At 37.5% G+C, this 12,665-nt stretch overlaps 1 pseudogene; it reads left to right on the top strand.

Moving 5' to 3' along the window:
- The window catches only part of LOC131163580 (glycosyltransferase-like KOBITO 1), a 47,476-nt pseudogene that overhangs the window by 13,248 nt on the left and 21,563 nt on the right, over positions 1 to 12,665 (top strand).

The following is a 12,665-nucleotide window of genomic DNA, read 5'->3' on the forward strand; positions in this document are numbered from 1 at the left end:
CATGTTCAAGTGGAGAGTGATAAAAGAGTTTGGAGCTTAGATCCTTTTGGGGAATTGTCTTGTAAATCTTTTCTCTCCTACTTGGCTTGTGACACTACTGCGGATCCTTTTGCATTGTATCCTTTGATTTGGAAATGTAAATCTCCCTAATAAAAGCTTTGATTTGGACTGCAATACTTGAAAGCATAAACATTAATGATTTGCTTGAGAACAGAAGACCTAATAAGGTCCCATGATTTGACGTTTGTGCCCTTGGTTTGAGTGGAGAGGCTTGTTCACATCTATTTCTACATTGTGCTTTCACATTGGCTATTTGGAATAAATGTGAAGAAAATGTTTGCAAATTCATAATTGATGGAAGATGTCCTATGAATGTGGTTTCTAAAAATGGAGTTACTCGTATGCAACTTCATTCGGAACCCCACCCAAAGCCTTATGACATATCTTGGATTAATAATGCTGCTGTACATTTTTGTGAAAGATGTTTGGTTTCTATCCAAATAGGTGACTATTTTGATAATGTTTGGTGTGATATCATATCTATGAATATTGGCCATGCACTCCTTACTTCTCTTTTGTTGGATGATTTGGGTGCTACTCAAGGGTGCGAGAGCACATATGTCTTTCACTATAATGATAAGAAGATCATTTTGAAGCCTGCTCTACCACCCAATCAAGGCAAAGAATCTGACATTATTGATCATGTTTATGTTACTCAACTTGAAGACACTACAAGCAAGGAACTGCATGTGTTTGAAGACATCCAAAGTGATGTAGGATGAAGCAAAATCTTTGGAAGAGCCATGTTGGAGAATAATTAAGAAGAATTGAGTTAAGGGATTATGGGTTCAATTAGTGGTTTATTATGTATTTAGTTAGTATAATCTTATGTGTATTTTGGGGGCTTGTTTGTAATATTTGTGTAAAGTTGGGGTATGCTTGTAATTGATGTAGTTTTAGGGGTTTATGTCTAATTTCATGTAAAGAGGTTTTCTTATTAATAGTGTGTGAAAGCCATGTTGTGGGCAGTTGTTTATGAATTTGAATTGTGAGTTAAATGTGAGTTTTCCGCCTGTATCTCGTCTTTCCTCCCTTCCCCTTCCTTCCTCTCTATTCTAATTTCTTCATGGCTGCAGAACTTTGATGCTGCGCCTGCATTAAAAAGCCTTTCAAACTTTCCTATTGTTAAGTTTGTCATTTCCGATGTGGTCAATGATGCCAATTCTCAATTCAAGTCTATGGTGCTGCCAGAGGAACGTGGTTTCTTGTACCACCCAAGCACTCGCTTTTGAAGAGTCCAAGTTTGCTTCTTACATCTGATCCTTCAACATTTCAAAATTCGAAGGCTGAATTTTTTATAGTAGGGAGATATTTGATGTAGGACAAGAAGCTGGACCATAGGAAAAGCCTGGTTAGAGACTAATTCAGAAGAACTGGGTCAAGGGATTGTTGATTTTAGTCAATAATTTATTGTGTGTTTTGTTTAATTAGTATAGGATTATGTGTGTTTGGGGGCTTGTTTGTAATATCTGTGTATTTTAGGGGTGTGATTGTAATTTCATGTAGTTATAGGGGTATATGTGTAATTTCTTGTGTTATAGGTGTGTGAAAGACATGTCGGAGGAGGTTATTTTTGAATCTTTCTTTCCCCTTCTCTCCTTTATTTCTTCCAATATCTCTCTTGGCTGTGGATCCTTGATGCTGTCCTGCGTCACATTGTCCTTTGAAGCAACCAGAAGAGAGAGCTAATAACAATGTCAGAAAACCCGTTCTGTCCTAAAGTAGTTGTATAGGTAGAGAATGACCCTTAAAAATGTGGGGATTCTTTGCAATATGCCCCATACAGTGAAGATAGCACAATACCTCAACCTGCTGGCATCCTTGCTCCTCCAAAAACCTCTAAAAGAAATAAGCAGTGAGGCACACCCTACTGAACTAACCAAACTGTCTCTTACATGAACTCCAAGCTGTGTGCAAGAAAAGATGGGGGTGCGTATAATGAATATAAATATAAATTTTTGATTGCAAAAGGAGTATATTAAGAGAGACAATACAGGAGAACAAGGAAACCTCCTAAAAAGGAGAAAAAACATAAAAACTAAAGTATAACAACAATACAATTAATACAAAAACAGCAAACAGATCATGCTGAACACCTTCAGGACACAATCCCTTGAAACAACCAGCGGCAACAGCCCATAAAGAAGCCAAATACTGAATCTCATCCCAAACAAAAACCCAAGAAATCTTCTTCGCCTTAAAAATGCAATAGTTCCTTTCCATCCAAATACTTCACAACACAGCAAACAAACCACATCTTGATAGAGCAGCCTTGTGTCTTTGCCCATTCCGAACCCCAAAAAAGAAGTAGCCAGTTCTACTCTGGAAAAACCCAACTTTCCCCAATAAAACCAAATAACTTGTTCCAAATTCTCCCAGAGAAATAATATTGAAATGCGTAACTCAAGCATTTGGGGATAAAGCCTAATCAGGGTTTGCCAAAACCAACAAATTGTTCGTATTTAGTCGATTAAGGGTTTGCCAAAATCAAGTAAAGGCCTTGGCCTTGGAATTTTCGCTCCCCAAATATGATTAGTAAGAGGAACAGAAATAGAAGGGCAAACCAAATGAGAGGAAAAGAGTTTACAAGATAAGTCCCTTGAAGAACCCAAAGTCCATACCTTGGAATCCCTACTAGGTGAAGGCTGAGAATCCCCAAATAACTGCGCAACGAAGAAATCCCAATAGCCTCACTATCATTAAGATTCTTGTGAAATAAAATCAAAATGAGATTCCTTTTGACAACTGTAAAAGAAGAAATAAATGCGTTATGCAACAAAGAGAGAAGATAAAGATGGTTGGATGTGACAGAGAAAGAAGCATCCTCTACCCCAAATCCTCCAAAAAACAGACTGAGAGTGATCACCTGTTTTATATTCAACAGAAAGCAAAACCAAGAGAGAAATTAGTGAAATGAATTTCCAAGGATTCTCATGAGTAGCTCGAGTACTAATCTAGCACCCTAACCATACTCTTGCAAATCAAATTTGCTTTTAATCGCCTTATGCCAAAGGGAGTTAATTTTCTAAAGGAAACTACTAGCTGGAGCAGTATTTTACATACCTACTGGTCAAGTCATCCCTCTTCTCATCCATTCTCAACCAAAGAAAGTCTCTCATTACTCTCCCTTTTAACTTCACCACTACCCCCAACTAGAATCTTGAACAAGGACAAATAATAGAAGTAGAAGAAAGATAGGCCTGGATCAAAGTGGTATACCCACCCAAAGAAAGTTGGGTGCCTTTCTAACCATTCATGTTCTTGGAGACCTTATCAATAACATGTCCAGAAAATCCAAAGAATGAGGATTTATCACTTATGGGAAGTCCTAGGTCATAGGCAATAAACTATCTACTAAAGAAGCAAATTCAGAAGCCTTTATGATGATGAAATTAATAGCAGCAATTTCACTCTTGCCTATCCTTGAGCCAAAAACCCTTGCAAAAATTTAAAGAAGGGCAAGAATTTATCTTTTTTAATAAAAGAAGAAGATAATTCATTAAAGAAGAAAGAATGTACAAAATGGACAAAAGTCAATCCTCCTAATAAGAAAAGAGTACAAAAAATAAGGACAATCAAAATAATTTTCTGCCAAATAATGAATCCTGTCCTAGAGCAAAGAACACCTCATCTTCTTTCCTGTGAAAAAACCGTGCATTCTGTCCCAATCAAGTACCCCACAAAACTGCAAAAATCTCACATCTCCATAAGGCTGAGCCATCTCTTCTCCTTCCAAAACCTGTAAAAGAAAATATCCAACAACTTCCCCATGAATTCTAGACAAACCCAGTCCTCTCCAGACACTGCAGAAAAAGCTGACAGACGGATTGTCAACTGTCAAAACATAAAGGACACACATCCAGAGATAAAGGCTTAGAAGGCTTCCTACTGTGCAACAGATTGTTGGTGTTAATTCTGTTAAGAATAACTATCCAAATAAAAGCCTTGATTTTAGAGGGGACATTAGCCTTCTAAATAGTACAATGAAGTGGAAGGACATGCCAACACGAATTAAATGCTCGAAAAGCGATTTAACGGAATAAATCACTGAAGAATCTCAAACCCAGGACTGACAACCCCTGCTGTTGGAAGGATGACAGCAATCCAAGAACAACAATAAAAAAAAAGAGTTCCTCCACCTTCCTATCATTAAGAGACCTACAAAAATGGAAATCCCAAGGATAACTTTGCTCATTTGACATCAAAAAAGAAGAAATGACACATTATGCACCAAGGAAATATGACACAAACAAGGAAAAGTAATGAAATGAGCAGAATATCATGAAAGGACCCCCTATCATCGTCGTGAATAAAATTTTGTAATCAACCTGCCAATGAGACACAACATCCTTTGTGTGCATAGTGTTGTTTTTGTTCCACATTGGTAGAAAAGTTTCACATTGGTAGAAAAGTTGTTTTGAATTTTTTCTTTATTTGTCCCACATTGGTGAGAAGTGTTTTTTGAACTTGAGGTTGAAGCTATATAAAGAGCTCAACTCTCCATTTGTAAAACACACTTCAAAGTTGTACTTTGTCAAGAAGTAGTGGATTGATCGTTGGCGCCCGAGGACGTAGGTAATTCTGTACCGAACCTCGTTAAATTCTTGTCTTGTTTTTTTTATTGTCTTTTATGATTAGTTTCTGCATTGCTTTAGTTTCTTATATATTCAATAGAATTAGTTGTAGTATTGGTGTTTGACACAAGTGGGGTGCCTGACACAACTATTGGTATCAGAGCTAGGTTGAATAGTGTCGATACATAGGTGTTCCTCTGTTAGGATGCTGGATTCCATGTTTGATGCCTAAGAAAGACCTTGTCTAAGCGAGTGCTCAGAGACCATTGTGGCTCAATCGCTCCCTGGAGGTCGGTCTGGTCAAAGTGGAATTTCATAGGATAAAACAGAGTAGACACAGTTGGTACGTATTATTCATCCTAGGCCTTTTGCTTTGTTGGTTGCTATTGAATATATAGAAGATGGTAGAAACTAGTGCAACAGTAGAAGAAACTCTGTCCACACAAACTCCAATCCCTTCGGCTTCGACATCATCGTTAAATACGATAGCTAATGCTCAGTTTGAGGTGGAGAAATTTGATGGTACCAATAATTTTGGTATGTGGCAATGTCAAGTGATGGACATCCTATATCAGCAAGAATTGGATATTGCTTTGGATGATAAACCAGTGGATATGGGTGACAGAGATTAAGAAAAGATCAATCGTCAGGCATGTGGTACAATTCGTCTGTGTCTCGCTAAAAATCAGAAATATTGTGTTATGAGGAAGACATTAGAAGATACATTTATGACTAAGAGTCTGGAAAATTGGCTTTATTTGAAAAAGAAATTGTTTCGCTTCTAGTATCAACCAGGTATTTCGATTAATGACCACATAAATGCTTTCAATAAATTTTGGCCAATTTGTTAAATTTGGATGAAAAGGTGAAAGATGAGGATAAAGCCATATTGTTACTGAATTCTCTCCCTGATGATTATGAACATCTGACCACCACTTTATTGGATGGGAAAGATAAAGTTACTTTTGATGCTATTTGTATCGTATTGATTAGTACTAAATGCAAAAAGAAGGATCGGAGGGTCCATAAGGAAACAACATAAGCACTAACAATATGGGGACGTTCTTAGAGTCGTAAGCATGGAAGAAGGAGTAAATCTCATAGGAGGAGTAAATCTCATGGGAGACTTGCTAAAGATGAATGCGCCTTTTTGTCATGAGAGAGGGCATTGGAAGAAAGATTGCCCTAAATCACAGCAGAAGAATAAGGGCAAAGCACATTCTAATGTCAATATAGCCAATGATGATGGAAGTGAGTCAGATTTTTCTCTTGTTGGAACATTTTCGTCACATTATTTTGGTGAGTGGATTTTGGATTCTGGTTGTTCCTATCACATGTGTCCCAATGGGGAATGATTTTCTAATTTTGAAGAATTAGATGGTGGAGTTGTTTTTATGGGAAATGATAATACCTGTAAAACAACTGGAATAGGATCAATACAGTTGTAATGTCAAGATGGAACTATTAAAACCTTGACTGATGTTAGGTATGTTCCATGCCTAAAGAAAAATCTGATTTCATTGGGTGTCTTAGAATCTAAAGGGTTCATTATCACTTTGAAAGATGAAACCTTAAAGATTAAATCAGGTGTGCTGGTGGTGATGAAAGGAATGAGGAAAAATAACTTACATTATTTACAAGGTAGTACAGTTATTGGCTCAGCAGCTGTTGTTTTTGAGAAAAATGCAGGTTCAGATACAACCTGGTTATGGCATATGCAGGAGAAAATTTTTTACAACAATTAGCTAAGCAAGGTTTGTTGAAGGGTACAAAGGTGTGCAAACTTGAATTTTGTGAGCATTGCATTCTGGGAAAACAGACTAGAGTGAAATTTGGCACTGCAATCCACCAAACTGAAGGTATTTTAGACTACATCCATACAGATTTATGGGGGCCCACAAAAACGGCTTCATTGGGTGGTATGCATTATTTTATCACTTTTGTGGATGATTTTTCTAGGAGAGTTTGGGTGTATTCTATGAAACATAAAAATGAAGTGTGATATTTTTCTTAAGTGGAAAAAATTAGTTGAAACTCAAACTGACAGAAAGATTAAATGGCTCAGATCAGATAATGGTGATAAATACACGAATGACCCATTTATGAAGGTATGTCAGGATGAAGGTATTGCTTGACACTTCATAGTTAGAGATACACCACAGCAGAATTGGGTAGCAGAGTGCATGAATCAGAATTTGCTGGAGAAAGTTCGATGTATGTTGTCTAATGTTGAATTGGAAAAAAGGTTTTGGGTTGAGGCTGTTAGATATACGTGTCATCTCATCAACCGTCTACCGTCATCTGCAATAGGGGGAAAAACACCCTATGAGGTATGGTCTGGAAAGCTTGCTAGTGATTATGATTCTTTACATGTATTTGGTACCATGACTTATTATCATGTTAAAGAATCTAAATTGGATCCAAGAGCCAAGAAAGTAATATTCTTGGGAATTAGTGCAGGAGTAAAAGGATATCGTCTTTGGTGTCTAGAGACGAAAAAAACGATTTTAAGCAAGGATGTGACTTTTGATGAACTTGCGATGATGAAGAAAACAATACGCAAGGAGTCACAAGTTGAATAGAAGACCAATGGTACTCAACAACAGGTGGAGGTCGAGACAATTTTGGGAAACCTAGTGAGAAGTGAGACTACACAAGGTAACTCTCCAGTTACGGTGGGGAATAGTGTAGAAGAAGAGGAGATTTCAATTCGAGAATCTTCACAGCAACAAAAATCAATTGTTTCTCAGAGGCCAAGACGAGAAATTTGAAAACCTGCTCGATATACTTATATGGTGGCCTATGCACTTCTAGTTGTGGAGGATAATGTTCCTTGCACTTTCAAAGAAGCAATGAGGAACTCTGAATCAGAAAAGTGGAAAAGAGCGATGGATGAAGAAATGCAGTCTCTTCATCAGAATCAGACTTGGGAGCTAGCCCAACTGCCTAAGGGTAAGAAAGCAATTGGTTGCAAATGAGTTTATGTAAAGAAAGAAGGATTTCCAGATGCAAATAATGTTTGCTTCAAAGCTAGATTGGTAGCTAAAGGCTACGCACAGAAGAAAGGCATTGATTATAATGAGGTATTTTCTTCAGTTGTTAAACAATCTTCCATTCGAATTTTGTTGGATTTGGTAGCACAATTTGATCTTGAACTAGTTCAGCTCGATGTAAAAATTGCATTTTTACATGGTGATTTGGAAGAGGAAATCTATATGACTCAGCCAGATGGATTTTAGGTTGCTGGAAAAGAAAAGAAAATTGGGTATGTAAACTGGGTAAATCGTTGTATGATTTAAAACAGCCTCCAAGACAGTGGTACAAACGATTTCATCAGTTTATGATGGGTCACAAGTACATCAGAAATAAACATGATCGTTGTGTTTATTTTCGCAGACTACAAAATGGATCTTTTATATATTTACTCTTGTTTGTTGATGATATGTTGATAGATTCTGAGAACAGGGAAGAAATCAACAAGTTGAAAAGTCAGTTAAATCAAGAGTTTGAGATGAAAGATCTTGGTGAAGCAAAGAAGATACTTGGCATGGAGATTCGCAAAGACAGAATGAGAGGAAGAGTTAGTTTGTCTCAGAAACAGTATTTGAAGAAGGTTATACAGAGTTTTGGCATGTCTGAGCAGTCAAAACTAGTAAGCACTTCTCTTGCTCCTCATTTCAAATTTAGTGCGGTTTTATCTCCTAAATCAGATGAGAAACGTAAATATATGTCACAGGTTCCTTATGCAAGTGCTGTTGGTAGTCTGATATATGCAATGGTTTGTATTAGACTTGATATTTCACAAGCTGTTAGTATGGTGAGCAGGTATATGCATGATCCGGATAAAGGACATTGGCAAGCTGTGAAATGGATTTTGAGATATATTATGAATACAATTGATGTTGGTATAGTATTTGAGAAAAATAATACTATTGATCAACTTGTTGTTGGATATGTGGATTCTGATTTTGCAGGTGATTTGGATAAACGTTGATCAACTATTGGATATGTTTTTACATTTGCTAATGGTCCAGTGAGTTGGAGGTTTACCTTACGGTCTACCATTGCCTTGTCGACAACAGAAGCAGAGTACATGGCAGCTTCAGAGGCTATTAAGGAAGTTATTTGGTTGCAGGGTTTACTTGAAAATTTGGGAATTGTTCAGAAGCACATTGTTGTATTCTGTGATAGCCAGAGTGCTATTCATTTGACAAAGAACCAAGTCTACCATGCACGAACGAAGCACATCGACGTTCGGTTTCATTTTATGCGGGATATTATTGATGGAGGCAAGATACTTCTTCAAAAGATTGCTATAACTGAAAATCCCGCAGATATGTTGACCAAGATTGTGACAACAATCAAGTTCAAACATTGTTTGGACTTGATCAATATCCTGCAAGTTCGAATGTTCTTGGAAGGCGCCGATGACGTGGAACTCCAGAGAATGTTGGTTACTGAAAATTTGTTGAATTTATTGTCAAGGTGGAGATTTGTTGTTTTCCCACATTGGTAGAAAAGTTTCACATTGTTAGAAAAGTTGTTTTGAATTTTTTCTTTGTTTGTCCCACATTGGTGAGAAGTGTTTTTTGGACTTGAGGTTGAAACTATATATAGAGCTCAACTTTCCATTTGTAAAACACACCTCAAAGTTGTACTTTGTCAAGAAATAGTGGATTGATCGTTGGCGCCCGAGGACGTAGGTAATTCTGTACCGATTCTCGTTAAATTCTTGTCTTGTGCTTTTTACTATCTTTTATTATTAGTTTTTGCATTATTTTAGTTTCTTATATATTCAATAGCATTAGTTGTAGTATTGGTGAGGCTTGTTAACACTGGAGGAGTCCAAAGGTGTGCTTGATACACATGGGTGAGCACCAACTTGACTCAAAAGTTTAAGCCTATTGGGTCTTGGGCTACACCATGTATACAAGTACCCATCAAATACTCACTTTTTCCAATGTGGGACAAACTTCACAAGTGGAATTCTCAACAATCTCCCCCTTACTTGTGAGTTCCAACTGCTCCCCCTTGAACGGAAGCTCCACCACATGTGAGTTCCAACTGCTCCTCCTTGAACGGAAGCCATGCATCTTCTCTCTTATGGGACAAATTCTCCAACAGTTTCCTCAAGTGGGCTGTCTTACATGTCTCAGATTGTATTCCAAATGGTGTCTCCAAACCAATCCTACCTCCCATGTCTTGATCCAATTTGGATCTATCTTGACAGCTTAGATGATTCTTCTTAGCCTCGGTCACACACTTTTACATCCAGAGTTATGAACCGTCGGCTCTGATACCACTTGTTAACGCCGCAGGAGTCCAAAGGTGTGCTTGATACACATGGGTGAGCACCAATTTGAATCAAAAGTTTAAGCCTATTGGGTCTTGGGCTACACCATGTATATAAGCACCCATCAAATACTCACTTTTTCCAATGTGGGACAAACTTTATAAGTGGAATTCTCAACACATGGCAAGATTTTGTGCAACTTTTATATGTTGCACTATCAATCAACATGTGAAAGGCACCCAATGCAAGAATAAATGGAGCAGAGATAACGGGTCACCTTGACGCACCTCACTCAAAGATTAAAACCAAGTCTTAGGCTCCCTATTAATAACTGAAAAGCAGCACTACACAAATGAGCACTAATCCAATTTTTCCATTTGGAACCAAAGCCAATTTCAACTCACTTGTTGATAAGCATTTTCAAATGCCAATTTAAGTGCAATGTGTTCACCCTTCCTCCTCCTCACGTCCCCAACAACCTCATTCATCACCAGAAAATATTTGCATGCCACCGACAAAGCACTCTTAAGTAGCAGCTCTGAAATACTCTCTCAACCTATCGGCTAGAATCTTCAAAATAATTTGTTTTCTTATACATCTAAGGTTCCCAGCACAAAAAGCATTCCTATTGGATCAGTTGTGTCATAAGATAAGGTACTACATCAGTTATCAAACACAAACTTGTTAGCATTATAATGAAAATCCAATTGGTTGAAATATTTCCATAGTTCATCAATCTGTTGCACGCACATATAAGCCTCTCATTAAGCTTTCCTGCAATATGGAACACTTGAACTGAATTAGATCTTTTTGCCACTTTATACTTCACACATACAGAAGAAAATGGTAGGAAGGATACCAAGGTTCTACAAGGATTGAGATTTCCCCCCCTTTTGTTCAACCATTGTTCAGGTATATTAGGTTGGAAATTGGAATTCTATGCTATCATTTAATGAAGTTAATTCTACATAAAAACTGATGTTAAATCACCCTTCACTTGTTTTGGTAGGTCTTGCATTAATCTTAATTTATCTATTTAGTGTATACACACACACACACACACACACAGATATATATATATATATATATATATATATATATATATATATATATATATATATATATATATATATATCATGAATTTGATGGTAACCTTGGCTATTCTATTAAAAAGGAAATTAGTGCAGGATATTTGCATAGGCTTGATTCATGAAAGAAAAATGCCTTTATATGCGTATAGGCGTCGATGTTCAAGAAGAATTATGAACGTCTTCCAAATGAAACATACTTTGACACATACAAAAAGCGAACCCGAGATAATCCAAATTATTTTTTGACTTACTCAAATGGGAAAGCAGCTGCTCGAATTTAAGACCATCTTTGTCCCAGTGGTGCACACAGATGGGACAGTTATATGAAAGACCAAAAGTATGGCAACACTTACATTTCTTTATCTATACTGTCGTAGTCAAATTCATGTTCAGTTTGCTTAATTTTCATGTTCAGTTACCATGTTCTGTGAATTCTTTGAGAGTGAGATTCAATTCGAAGAGGCTGCTGTTCTACATTACTCATACACCAAAATTTTAGACTTGGTTTCTAGACGTGATCGGTGTGGTTACAAGCCTACAGAGGAGGATGTCAAACGATGCTTCATGTTGGATTTTGGTAGATCTGTAAGTTTAATACCCTTTTTTTTTTGGGTTCTTGTTATGTTTTATTGGTGATTAATGAGTGCATGAAGCTTCAACCTATTGCTGTGGCAATCGTAGGCAATGAAGGAAGGGGAATTGTCCAAGATTAGTCCAGATTGAAGGGTCAATTTTGATTTTTTAATAAAATGTCATGCAGGAATTTCCTGTGATGGCATATGATTCTGGTAAAGATGAGGTCGCTTAGGTCCGTGAGGGAATGTTTGTTCATGGAGCAAGGTTATGACGGCAGGAAAGAATCAGATCTGTGATTGTTGTGGGGGTGCGATGCTGATCCTGATGCTTGGCCATGAATCATCTCCTGATCCTTAAGCGTTTGGATGGGGGAGGGGGAAGGGTGGCAATGGCTACAGAGGCGGCTAGGGTTTCTGAGAATGGCTGTGGAAGAAGATGTAGTGAAGGGGCCGAGTCTTGCGAAAAGTGGGCTTGGTGAGTTAATTGGAAATGATGTGGCTTTGAGAATGGGTCGGGGGATGATGTTCAGGTAACACTTGATGTTTTGGGGGAACAAAGTAGAGATGAGGCAATTAACAATTAGGAGGGTAGGACAGCAAGGTTTATCTTTATTGGGCAGCAATGCAGGATATTGAAAGAGGGGTTCAATAGAAAAGAATATTAGAAAGTAAGGATAATGGAACAAAGCAATGGGAAGATAAATCAGAGAAATGAAAGTGATGTCACTAGTGATTTTGCATGTGATGACAGTCTGTTATTTGATGAAATTCGGGAGCAGTACCGAATTTCACTTGGGAATGTATCAAATGTGCCTCTATCTCTGATCTAGGGCTTGGAGATATTTCCTTTTTTTGAGGAAAAGAACAGTTGTGTATGTATGGTATTTTGGCTATTCTTGTGGAGGAAGATTAATGGAAGGATGTAACGGCCCAACAAATTTTGGATAAGATGCGGTAATGGCTCTTTGGACCTGGAGGAAATGAAATTCATCTAGATGGTGGTTCTAGAAAGGGGAAGAAAATCAGTGGGAGTTAGAAAACTTGTGGTGTACTGTGAATTATGATGGCAGGG

Source organism: Malania oleifera, chromosome 9 (genome assembly GCF_029873635.1).
Source record: "Malania oleifera isolate guangnan ecotype guangnan chromosome 9, ASM2987363v1, whole genome shotgun sequence".
Lineage (NCBI taxonomy): Eukaryota > Viridiplantae > Streptophyta > Magnoliopsida > Santalales > Ximeniaceae > Malania > Malania oleifera.